Consider the following 13565-nt stretch of genomic DNA (forward strand, 5'->3'; position numbering starts at 1 on the left):
ATTGAAGAGGAAGGTATTTTTTCACTGTTCTGCTTCTCTGTTTTCTGGAACTTAGGATCTAGCAATGGTGGAACAGCCAAGTGCCTTGGGCTCCTTACCTAATTACTTACATAGCTGGCACCCAACATACACAGGTTCATTAGACATATTTAAGTGAAAACATGGAATATGATAAAAGAAAGTTTCCAAACAAATTATTTTCCTTTGCAGGAGCCATGTACTATTCAAGTGAAATTGCTTTTGTGGTGTTTTAATGTATTCTGGCACCTTTGGGTAAGGATGTCTCTTTGTTCCTGAGCTGGTTTCCACATGTTTGTGCGGTCACAAGTTGTGCTAAATGCATGCTGTTGGAGTTAACACCACATATTTTGGGAACTTGTCATGTCTGAAAGCAGGAGCTTCCTCTTCTGATGGACTGAGGCACGTACTTGCTTGTTTCAGTTCACTTCTTCCTTCCCAAAAGGTTTAGCAACTCAAGGAAACTGACAGCTCATTATTTCAGAACTTGGAAGAAGTGATGGGGTTGGCAAGCATGAGCCTGTCTTCCCCACCAAGGCTGCCTCCCTGATCCTTGATTTAGTTTCACTCAATTACACAAGTATTTGTTAATTGATTTGGGTTCAAAGAACTAGGCTGGGCATCTCAGAGAGGAAAAGGAACACAGACAGAACTTCTGCTGTCAGAAGTCTTATGACAGGGCATTACACAACTACCTGTACTCTAAGGTACGGTGAAGCCTCCCGAGAGATGGCCAGCGTGCTCTGTGGGAGGAACAATGAAGAGGACACGATTAGCGCCCTTGAACACCCTGTGCATAAGGATCATGTAGCTCTACCCTTCCCTGGGTGAGCAGAAAACCCATCTCAGAGCCTTTTCTTATCTATCCTATCCCAGAGAGTTGGATTGAGAATTAAACAAAATATTTTATGTGAATTTCCTTAGTACAGTATCCCAAAGATAGTAGGATCTTGCTGCTGCTGCTGCTAAGTCACTTCAGTTGTGTCCGACTCTGTGCGACCCCATAGACGGCAGCCCGCCAGGCTCCCCTGTCCCTGGGATTCTCCAGGCAAGAACCCTGGAGTGGGTTGCCATTTCCTTCTCCAATGCCAGAAAGTGAAAAGTGAAAGTGAAGTCACTCAGTCGTGTCCAACTCTTTGCGACCCCATGGACTGCAGCCTACCAGGCTCCTCCGTCCATGGGATTTTCCAGGCAAGAGTATTGGAGTGGGGTGCCATTGCCTTCTCCAGTAGGATCTTAGCAAATGTTATTTTCTTTTGTTTTGATTGTACCCTTAAGATGGATTCTCCCCCAAATAGATATGAGGTTTTCAGGCAGAGAAGGGACCTGAAGATAGGCACTTGGGGCAGAAAGAAGATCATAAGGGGACACAGAGGTGGGGAAAATGGATTCTGTTAAGGAGAGAGTGAGTGTTCCAGTTTTACTATGTGAAAATAAAGAGAGCGACTTGGAAAGGTGAGTTGGGGCCATCCTGAAGGGGCAGCAATATCTGGATAGGCAGGGTGTGGTCAGGCCTGGGCTTTGGAGCCAGATTGTTTAGGTCTCACCCTGCGGGGAGCGGCCTGAACCAAGAGGCTGACTCTGGGAGCTGCCTTGATCCTCAAGGGTCTGTTCGCAGACATAGCTCTGTCCCGCCACCCCTCTCTGGAATTTATTATCTAAGTTAAATCTTAACAGAACATTAGCAAGCCTTGAATGCACACATGATGCAGATGGATAAGCCTTTCACGACCACCCTTAAGATAAACGGGATGACCTTCTTATCCCTTGACGTTATCAGAGAGTTCTGGTGATTGTTATCTCAAAGTGATGTTTATGGAAAAATATTTTCTCTTCTTAAGATTCTCTTCTTGGTTTAGTATAAATGTAACCCTGAGAAATAAAGAATCATCGCTGACTACAGCGATCCTCTCGACCCCATCTGTTCTGTGTCTTTATTTCTTAGCCTAAAGGAACGCGTCGTGTTGCTCGCTGAAATCTTCCGGCTGGCCCGGCATCACCCCTGGCCCTGGCCTGCCCACTCACCCTGTAACCCAGAGCTGACTTATTCTGTGTCTCAGTTCCTTTACCTATAAAACAGTTACTGTGAGTATCTTTGCCATATTCCTTTTCTGTATATCAAAAGAGTTTAAATTTGTAAAGCAATTAGAACTGTGCCTGGCTTGAAGTGATATAGCCAGAAGGTGTGCTGCGATTGCATGCCCTGAAGAGGATGTTTTATCTCTCTTTACCAAAGTAAATGGGCCTCTCTGCTCTGAGAAATAGCTCCGCCTTGTACCTGATTGAGATAATATGGAAGTTTCTCGAAACAACAGTTGTGAGGAGACACATGTATACCTATGACTGATTTATGTTGATGTATGTATGGCAGAAACCAACACAATATTGTAAAGCAATTATCCTTCAATTAAAAATAAATTAAAAAAAAAAAAAGAATGGGTGTGTTCCTCAGACTTCCTATTCTTGGATGATGCCTGTAGGCCTTCTATCCCCATAAGGCTCCCTAGTTCCATCCCCAAAGGGGGATTGCCAGTTGCCACCTGCAACCTCCTACCAATAACAGACATCACTCTTTCCTGCTTGCTGGTGATTGTAGAACCAATCATATCATCCTAGACAGAAAGATGACTAAACGACCAGAGACCAACTTGAGTAATAATAGTTCAGATTTTCAGGAACTAAAGGCCTCACCTTTACAAAGAAACTTCTGGATCCCCTGCATTTAGAGACCTGCCCAGGTACGCTCCAGTTCCCATCCCTGCACGGCTGCACTCCAGAGGCTGGATGCATGGAAAAGCCACCCTCAGAGGAGTGTTCTGGAGGCTCTGAACCTCCTTCTCCCAGACCTGATCTCTAGCTGGTTCCTATGTTTGTGTGGTAACACTGTGTCCTTTGGCTTCAGGGAAGAGATCACTTCTGAGTAGGAGAAGGGTGCTTGGGATTAACTCTTTTGCTTTCAGGAAACCCAGTAAGTGAAAAATTCAATCCCCATGGTTTGGAGAAGGAAAATTACATCCAGGGCTAAAACTGGGACCTAATGTCTCAGCAAAAAGAAAAAAATTAGGAGGGGAATTGTGTGTGCATGTGTGTGTGTGTGTGTACTATAATACTATGGTGAAGTGGATGAGGGTGAATTCCATATCTTCAGACTAGGCATAAAGGTACAAGATTTATTGGGGAAACATGAAAATCAAGGGCATTTGGAGACCCTTGTCTTCCATATTGGACAATCTTGAAAGTGGACTTATTAGTGAGAGGAACAAATGCTTTTGGACTCAGGTGCTAAGCTGACTAAACCTAAGTGCCTGCTGGTTACAGGACCGCTGAGAAATGGAATCTGCCCAGGGCCCATGGGAATTCACATCCACTCCTGCTGTGGGAAAGAAGCTACCAGCTCAGAGGCCACCCTGTCCTTGGCAAGTTGACCTCAGGTACAGCCACTCCCACTGGGAAAGAGGGACCGTCAGTGTCCGCCCACTTGTTGACAATCCACAGAGAGCGCCACAAACCTCCTTCCTGGAGCCTGCATCCTGGAGAACCACAGGTTCTGACTGTCTGAGCAGTGCTTGCTCTCCAACTCAATGGAAGGGTGAGGAGGAGGAGCCAGGGGCTGTCGCAGCAGCGTTCTGACATTCACGGAAACCACACTCATAGCCCTTCTGGTTATGCAAGATGGTGAAGGGCCGCAAATCCTCAGAAAACAGTTGAAAATGCTTTAGCACATTTACCTGAGAAAGTCTAGGATCAAGTTTAATGGTCACACAGACGGAAAAATAAAGAACTTATTCAGTGTAATTCCAGACTTAATAACAATGAACAAATTTTACCTCAACATTAAAACAAATGAAAACACAGTTAGAGCTGCCCAGTCACAGATGAAGTGGTATCCTTCAGAGGAGTTAGTTCTCTATTACTGGAGGTATTGAAGTAGAGACTGACAGCCATCTGTCAGCTATTGCATAGGCGAGATTTGAGATTTCAACATTGGAGAGGGTTGAAATAAGCAAAGAAATCTTAACCTTGACTAACAGTTAGCATGGTTGTTCTTGCTCTTTCAATGACCCAAACTCTTGCATTGCTTTGATTTTGCTTCCCAGAACCCTAGAGAGTTAAAGAGTTTGGCTTTGTGTTTAGGTTCTATAAAGGACCTTACAGATCATATAGATCAATCGCAACCAGTTTTGCTGATGGAGAGACTGAGGTGTAACTATCAGGTGACTTCTAAGGTTATACAGTTGTTAAGTGGTAGAACAGCAATGTGAACTCACAACCTGGAGTATCATGATGGTTTCCCAACTAGTTACTTTCCTCCACTACCTCTCCAATACTATTTATCTGACACATTCTACACATACACAAGATTGATATTGCTGAAACACCAGATTGATTATGTCATTGCTATATTTAAACCATTCCATAAGCTCCCTGTGCTCTTTAAAAATATACTTTGTTGTTGTGTTTTCGTTACTAAGTCATGTCTGACTCTTTTGTGACCCCCATGGACTAGAGCCCGCCAGGCTCCTCTGTCCATGTGATTTCCCAGGCAAGAATACTTGAGTGGGTTGCCATTTCCTTCTCCAGGGGATCAAACCTGTGTCTCCTGAATTGACAGGTGGATTCTTTACTGCTGAGCCACTGGGGAAGCCCTAAGCCACCAAAGAAATCCACAAAAACATACTTAGAGTTCTTTATTATGGCATTTAAGATTAAACCTTCCTGGTTCTATCTCCAATTCCAGCTCTTCAACCCAGTTCTTTTTATACCTAAGATATTCAATATGTATTGAATACAACTGATTTGGGGAATAACAATTTTATTTCTTAGGCTATTTCTTGCCATATTCCTCCTTTGTAGCATTTGCTAATCATTTGATTAGTGACCAGCCTGTGACAAACCTCAGAATTTTTTAAATGTGTTGTTCTTCAGGAAAATCAACACAAGATACCATGGCATGTTTTGAGCAATGTTGCATAAAGGGAGCTTCGCATGAAAGCTTATAAATGTTGGAGGAAAAAAGCCCACTCATAGCCCACTTCCAAGAATTTCTTAATAATTACTTTGTTTCACTATAAAAATAAATCAGAGCTTTTAAACATGCTTTCCAGATACCAACTTCTCAGAAATCATTGTGCAATTGTGTGAGAGTATGTGCCTTCACAAGACCAACATTAGCATTTCAAGTATTTTAAGAGAAAAGATCAAGGCCTTGAATGCATTTAAAAGCCAAGTAGAAAGTCTCCTCCAGAAACAATGAAAACATCTGTAATTCTTGACTATAATAGGGATGACAAAATAAAATGTATCAAATCACAAATTAATCTGGATTCATGACAATGATAATTTTGACACTAAACTGCTTTTACAAGCCGTTATTTCCTTTAGCGCTGTCCAACTTCCATGCCAAATGGACCAGGATCCTATTCTCTTAAGGATGAAAAACAGTATGTCTTGTGATGGACCTGTTATTTCACAGAGTGTATGTTAACTTTTGCTTACTAACAGCTTACTACCCAAACATAGTGGCTTAAGACATTATCTACTGAATTCTCAGGGGGTGATAGACCATCACTCAATACCTCAAACAAACAAAAACATAAAACTAAATTTATTGCTGACATAGTAGAGAAGAGCTATGCTGCTTGGGAACAGTCTCATCAATTAGATCAGACTGCTGATCTTACAGAGGACTTGAGGAAATCCATGAAGTTCAAAGACTGGCAGGTTTTCATGGTTATCATCTGCTGAATCATGGTTACTCAGATGAGACTTTTGCTGATTGACTGGCACATTCAGAGAGTGTGCTAATTTGAGTGAATTTATTCCAAACTGATTGATTTACAAAAGGAAGATGTTAATCATACTCTGGCTGGGCTTGCAAAAGCAGTTTAATGAGGAAGCTGTAGCTCATCTGTTAAATGGGTTTAAAATTCATATGATGGCTATTTGTTTCCATGTCTACAGAAAAAAATCAGTCTTCTGATAAGAGTGTGTAAAGTAGGCAACCCCAAAGATTATTTCAATGACTTCTGCCTCCTGCCATCATGACTTGTATAATCCCCTCCCATCGAATGGGGGCTGGATTTAGTGACTTGCTTCTAACAAGTAGAACATGGTAGAAGTAATAAGATGTAATTCCAAAGATTTAGGTTATAAAAGACTTCTGGGGAGTTGTCTTTTACCTGCTTTCAGTTGGATTTCTCACTCTGGGGGAAGTAAGCTGCCATGTTGTGAGCAGCTCTGCTGAGAGGCCTATGTGACAAGAAATTGATATTTTTAGGTTTTCCCCCAGGTGGTCCTGTAATTTTAGTGATGCTACAATTGCACAAGGAACATCGCCTAGGGATCCAAATGCATAGGCAGCATTGTAAACTATAATCTGAGTTGTATCTATTTTCTCAAGTTGCCATTGAAGCCCTTACTTCCTTTAGGGCCTTGTTTATCTGTTTTGTTTTCTGTGTTCTTGTTCACTCATTCAGCCATACAGCTTTTAACAAACCATACCCGTCTGACCATGCCAGCTTCCACTCTAACACAATGGCTTTTCCATATGCATTGCACTCATCATTGCAAAGAAAATTGCAATTCCTTCAATAGCAGAAACTCCTTCAATAGCAAAAAAACTGAACTTGAAATTCACTATCACAAAAAGAGTAAAATATATAATATTCAATCCACTTCTCTAGCCTTATAAAGTCTGTTCTTTTTCTTCATATTTGTTGCACTAAACAGGTGTTCAAAATTAACAGTCTTATATAGTTTATTATGAGGCTGAATCATTAGCTATAATTTTGTATAACTGGTTATTACAATTCTTCCTTCATCAAACTTTCTAAAGAAATATCCACTGACTATTATATAGCAAAAATAAATGCTATTTATAGGGAAAAAGGGGGTTTGTGATTTAGTCCATGAAAAGCCAGTAACAAGCTACTTTTTAGAAAAATAACCTAAATCCAATCTTATTTCCATGGAGACAAATATCAAACTGCTGTGTGAATATCTTTTCCAGAAATATAGTGTATTGTAAGTGTGAATAAGGGTACTTTACACCTTGTATGTTAGTATTTATTTTGTCTATGGATATAGGAAGTGTATTAAAAGTAGAGAAGGAAGAGATGCACTGCTACTTAGAAATTTTAGCTTTTCAAAAAATGCTCTTTTTATGTCTGTATTATAATGAAATCATTCTTAAAGGATGTTTCATACTATAAGATCAAGAATGTAAAAACGTCAATTTAGATATGGTTCACTATGGATTAAATGGTATTAAATTCCACATAAAAATAGCTACCTTCTTGAATATAACACTTACGTATTTTGTGTGATTTTGGTGTGTTATATTTTCATGTGCTTTTAAATGTAAAAAGGTGTCAAAGAAGTTTGTAGATACTTAACTAATCAGAATGTTCTGATGATTTCTTATTCATAAATTCAGTTCATAAAGTATATTCAAATGTCTATCAAAGTCTCAAACCTAGTATTTTTATAGCAAATTAGAAGTACATGTGGAGAAGGACATGGAAACCCACTTCAGTACTCTTGCTTGGAAAATCCCATGGACGGAGGGGCCTCGTAGGCTACAGTCCATGGGGTCATGAAGAGTCAGACACGATTGAGTGACTTCACTTTCACTTTTCACTTTCATGCATTGGAGAAGGAAATGGCAACCTACTCCAGTATTCTTGCCTGGAGAATCCCAGGGACAGGGGAGCCTGGTGGGCTGCCGTCTATGGGGTCGCACAGAGTCGGACACGACTGAAGCGACTTAGCAGCATCAGCAGCAGCAGAAGTACATAGGATTTTCTCATTTTTAGAGAAAAGAATTTTTCCTTTACAATAGTCATATAATAATTTAACCCTCCCTCCTAAAAACATCATATGAAAAAATTTTACAAAGGAAAATTCTGATTCTCAGAGAGTTATAGCTTGTCCAGAATCATTCAGCCAGTGAATGGAATAATCAAAACCAGACTTAGGCCTTTTGGCTCCAAACATATTCTTTTCATTTTGTCACTTATCTTTATCATATCTTTACCCTCTAACCTGCCACATCCGTTCTATCAATATTTCTCACGTCCAAAGGCACTGAACCCATTCTTATGGGAAGAGCATATGGGAAACACAGTCTATATGAGTATTCTCTATTCCTCAGCAATTATAGGGTCCAGTGGACCTTCACAGTTTAATTACTTGTCAATTATATTAGCAGGCATCCTGAGGGTATGTGTCTGTGTTAGTTGCTTAGTCGTGTCAGACTTTGTGACCCCATGGACGTAGCCTGTCAGGCTTCTCTGTCCATGGGTTTTACCAGGCAAGAATGCTGGAGTGGGTAACCATTCCCTTGCTCCAGGGGATCTTCTTGACCCAGGGATCAAACCCAGGTCTCCTGCACTGCAGGCAGATTCTTTACCATCTGACGGTATGGGAAATCACAAATACATAATGCATCATACGAATTAAACTCAAGCTCAAACAATAAGCAGAAAATCCCTTCGTGTGGGGCATACTTCTCTTGTCTTGAATTCGGTATAAACATGTACATACATCTGTTGTTTATATTCTCTTGAATATTCTTAGCAAACCTCCATGATTTAAAAAAAAATAAGAGAAAGATCCTTGTAATTGTAAAGCATTTTCATAAAGAATTTCATATACATTATTTATTTAGTCCTCCCACCAAGTCGTGAAGTAAACAGATGGCAATTATCCTCACATTTTTAGACATAGAAGAAAAAATTCAAAGAGGTTAATATTCCCTTGAGTTTAGACAACTTTGAAGGCAGTTCACCTCAGAACATTAGAGCTGAAAGGGGCTTCCTTAGATATTAGGAGGGGCAGGATTTCACAGCCTGTTCTCTGCCACACTGGTTTTGTGAGATGCTCTATAAAAAGTGGGTCAGTGCCAATAAGAAACACTGCATATTATATTCCCTGCTTGAGAATCACAATACATACTGGCAGAAAATGGCTCTGAGAAGCACTATGTTTTTCTTAAGATAATTTTGTTCAACTCAGAGTTTCCAACAATTGACTTAATCGAGGAAAACTGTTCTGTAAAACACTGACCTAGAGTAACCCCCACAGAAAGGAGACGAGAGAGCTGATATTCAAAATAGAAATATTTATTTAACACCACACGACTACTTACATTAAAAAGATGGAACTTAAATCTCCAAATTCACATTCAACACCTTTCCTAATATCCTATGCAGCTTCCCTATACTTAAATGCTTACTTCTCTATTCTAGGAATAATAATTTGGCTGGACTGCATATTCAAAATTAGAAGCATATCTTATATAAAAATCTTGTAAGAAGGAAAAGAGGCCCTCTTTAGTTCTTTTTTAAAAGTGTTATTGGATTAAAGCTTTTTTACAATGTGTGTTAGTTTCTATTGTACAGCAAAGTGAACCTGTTATACGTATAAACATATCCCCTCTTTTCTGGATTTCCTTCCCATTAAAGTGACCACAAAGCGCTAAGTAGAGTCCCCTGTGATACACAGTGGGGTCTCATGAGTTATCTGTTTTATATATAGTAGTGTATATATGTCAACCCCAATCTCCCCAGTCATCCCACCTATGCATTTCCCCACTTCGTGTGCATGTGTTTGTTCTTTGCATCTGTGTCTCTATTTCTGCTTTGCAAATAGGTTTATCTGTACCGTTTTCCTAGATTTTCCACATATATGCAGTAATATATGATATGTGGCACATATATACACCCTTAGTCCTTAATTCACTTATGTGCTAATCAAAATAATCTCAATGAAGGGACTTCCCTGGAGGTCCAGTGGAATGCAGAGGTTGTGGGTTCAATCCCTGGTCAGGGATTTAAGATCCCACACACTTCACAACCAAAAAATCAAAACATAAAATAGAAGCAATATTGTAACAAATTCAATAAAGACTTTTTAAAAATGGTCCACATTAAAAAAAAAAATCTTTAAAAAAATCCAATATAATCTCAATAATGTCTGCCATTCTTGTGTGCCAAGATTATAAATAATCTTTAAAGCATTTAACAGACTTACAAGTTAAATGTTTTTACAGATAGAGATACTGAGGATCTGAAAAATAAAATAACTTGAAGAAGATTATCTGTTTATTAAAAGGAGGACCCATGAGTTAAAGTCAAGTCTATTTGACTTCCTGTTCAAAAGTAACCTTCTGAGGGCCTATTTCTTTTAGAAGAGATCCTTAAAGCCTAACCACTCTTCTCATATGATGGCTACTGCAATAAATTTAAAAGAGCAAGAAAATCATACAAGCAGAAACAAAACAATAAAACCTCTACAATAGATTAAGCAGACAGAACAAACAAAGTAATAAGTAAGGGAAAAGTATGTAGCTATAATTGCAGTAGACACCATATGCATTCTCTTTTCAGTTTCCAATTCTGCAATAAATATATTTTAAATATAAGACCAAAATCCTGACACACTTTTAAATTTTCTTTATATTATAAGACAAACTAGCAATAACTGGCACATTAATGAGACTTGTCAGAAGATCAGTATTTCAGGTCTAATGGAGGTTTAAAGGCCTTGGACATTTATCCAGGACTTGAATTCCATCCGTAACATCCCCAAAGGTGGTCATCATGAAAGGACATCGTAACACCTCTGGAAGGAAGCCATTCTTTTATTGGACGACTCCAGCTACAGGAAATTCACTGACTAGACTGTCTACCACTTAAAAGCAGGATGCATTCCTGTCTTGCTCAAACTACATCCCTTGTGTCTAGCAAGACAGAAACCATCACTAAGCTTTTTACTTTTTTTAATTATTGAATGGTACTGCTGTGAAATATTCCTTCTTGTAATGTTTATACCATTATTTTAACTCTGATTTCTGGACAGAAGAAAAGCGATTTTCCCAGAAGATATACTACTGGGCAAAGTACTTAGGAAACAAAACAAAATCTAGATACCTTTTAAAAAATTGTTATATAATTCAAATAAAAATTCACCCTTGTTAAAGTGAAGGACAGGGAAGTCTGTCCTTCTGGCATGCTGCAGTTCATGGGGTCATGAAGCGTTGGACATGATTTAGCAACTGAACAACAAAAAAGTATAAAATTCAGTGGTTTTGAGTATATTCAGAACATTGTAAAACCATGACCACTGTCTAATTCCAGAACATATGACATGTTTTCCATTTATTTATCTTTTTTGATTGCTTGCAACACTGTTTTGTAATTTGCAGTATACAAGTCTTGCACTTTTTTGTTAAAATTTTTTATATATTTTAATTTCTTTGATGTTATTGTAAATGAAATTGTTTTTCTTAATTTCTTTTCCAGATTGTTCACTTTTGATATATAGAAATACAATTGACTTTTGTATATTGATCTTTTATTCTATACTCTTACTAAACTTGATTATTAGTTTTAATAATTTTCTTGTGAATTTACTTTTTCTATATACAAGACAGTGTTATTATAAATAGAAATAGTTTTATTCATTGCTTTCAAATTTGGATGCCTTTGTTTCTTCTTCTTGAGTAATTGCCCTAGCTAGAGCATTAGTACAATGTGGAAAACAAGTGGGGAGAGCAGACATCCTTGTCTTGTTTGTGATCTTAGGGGGAAGGCTTTCAGTCTTTCACCTTGAGGTATGATGTTACTTGTGGGTTTTGTACATGTCCTTTATCATGTTAAGAAAGTTCCTTTCTATATGTAGTTTTATTGACTGCTTTTGCCATGAATGATTTTTGGATTTTGTTGAATGCCTTTTCTGCATTTATTAAGATGCTCATGTGTTTTCTGCCCTTTTTAAAATTAATATATTATATTACATTGATTCTCATATGTTGAACCAGCCCTCCATCCCTGGAATCAGTTTCACTTGGGTGTGGTATATACACTGTTTCTAATACATTGTTAAACCTGGTTTGCTACTACTTTGTTGAGGATTTTTGTATCTATATTCAAAAGAGACACTGGTCTATTGTTTTCTTTTTTTGTGATTATTTTGGTCAGGTTTTGTTATGATAATAATACTGGCCTCTTATAATGCATTGGGAAATTTTCTCTCATATAGTTTTTTGGAAAGTTTGTGGAAGTTTGCTATTAATTTCTTCAAACACTTGGTAGAATTCACTGGTGAGGTCATCTGGGCCTAAGCATTTCTTTGTGGGAAGGTTTTTGATGACTAATTCCATCTCTTTGATAGAAATCTATCCATATTTTCTATTTATCTGGAGTCAGTTGTTTGTGTTCTATCTGTTAACTAATTTATAGACATATAATTATTCCCTTCTAATTATTTTTATTTCCATAAAGTTGTTATATCCCCTGTTTTGCTATTGATTTTATTAATTAGAGTCTTGTCTCTTTTCATCTTGGTAAGTTTAACCAAAGGTTTGTCAATTTTGTTCATGTTTTCAAAGAATCCACTTTTGGTTTTGCTGATTTTATTATTTTTCTATTTCATTTATTTCTGCTCTACCCTTTATTATTTTCTTCCTTCTGCTTGTTTCGTGTTTAGTTTATTCTTCACTTTTGAGTTTTTTAAATTTATGAGTTAAGGTATTGATTTGTTTTTCTTCTTTCATAATACAGGCATCTATAGTTTTATATATTATATATATAATATATAATAAATTAAAAAAAATAAGTTATATCAGAAGAAATATGACTGAAATATAAGTGTTGTGAGAAAGCTATTCTCAAGATTTTTCTTTTCTCCACCCAGATTCATCCATGAAACACTTTATGAATGTAAAAACTAATGTAAATGCTTCTGAGTTGGGTTTGAACGTTATGTATAATCCTCCTCCATCACTTGTCAGACATCACAACCAATAGTATGAGATTTATGTATTCAACATCCGATTAAGAGCTGCTGCAAAAAGTAGTAGAGGAGGAAAAATAAAAGTAAAGTAAAGTGCAGTCTCTCAGTCGTGTCCAACTCTCTGCGACCCCACGGACTGTAGCTTGTCAGGTTCCTCCACCCACGGGATTTTCCAGGCAAGAATACTGGAGTGGGTCACCATTTCCTTCTCCAGGGATGCTGCTGCTGCTGCTAAGTCGCTTCAGTCGTGTCTGACTCTGTGCGACCTCATAGAGGGCAGCCCACCAGGCTCCCCCGTCCCTGGGATTCTCCAGGCAAGAACACTGGAGCGGGTTGCCATTTCCTTCTCCAATGCATGAAAGTGAAAAGTGAAAGTGAAGTCGCTCAGTCATGTCCAACTCCTAGCGGCCTCATGGACTGCAGCCCACGAGGCTCCTCCGTCCACAGGATTCTCCAGGCAAGAGTACTCGAGTGGGACAGTGCACATCAAATATGTGTCAGGCTCTTTTGCTCCCCAGGTGGCGCTGGTGGTAAAGAACCCGTCTGTCAATGCAGGAGATGCAAGAGAGGTGGATGCAATCCCTGGGTCCAGATGATACCCTGGATGAGAACATGGCAACCCACTCCAGTATTCTTGCCTGGAGAATCCCATGGACAGAGGAGCCTGGCAGGCTACAGACCATGGGGTCTCAAAGAGCCGGACATGACTGAAGTCACCTAGCATGCTTTCACATTACCCTAATTAAATTCAC

Source organism: Dama dama, chromosome 3 (assembly GCF_033118175.1).
Source record: "Dama dama isolate Ldn47 chromosome 3, ASM3311817v1, whole genome shotgun sequence".
NCBI lineage: Eukaryota > Metazoa > Chordata > Mammalia > Artiodactyla > Cervidae > Dama > Dama dama.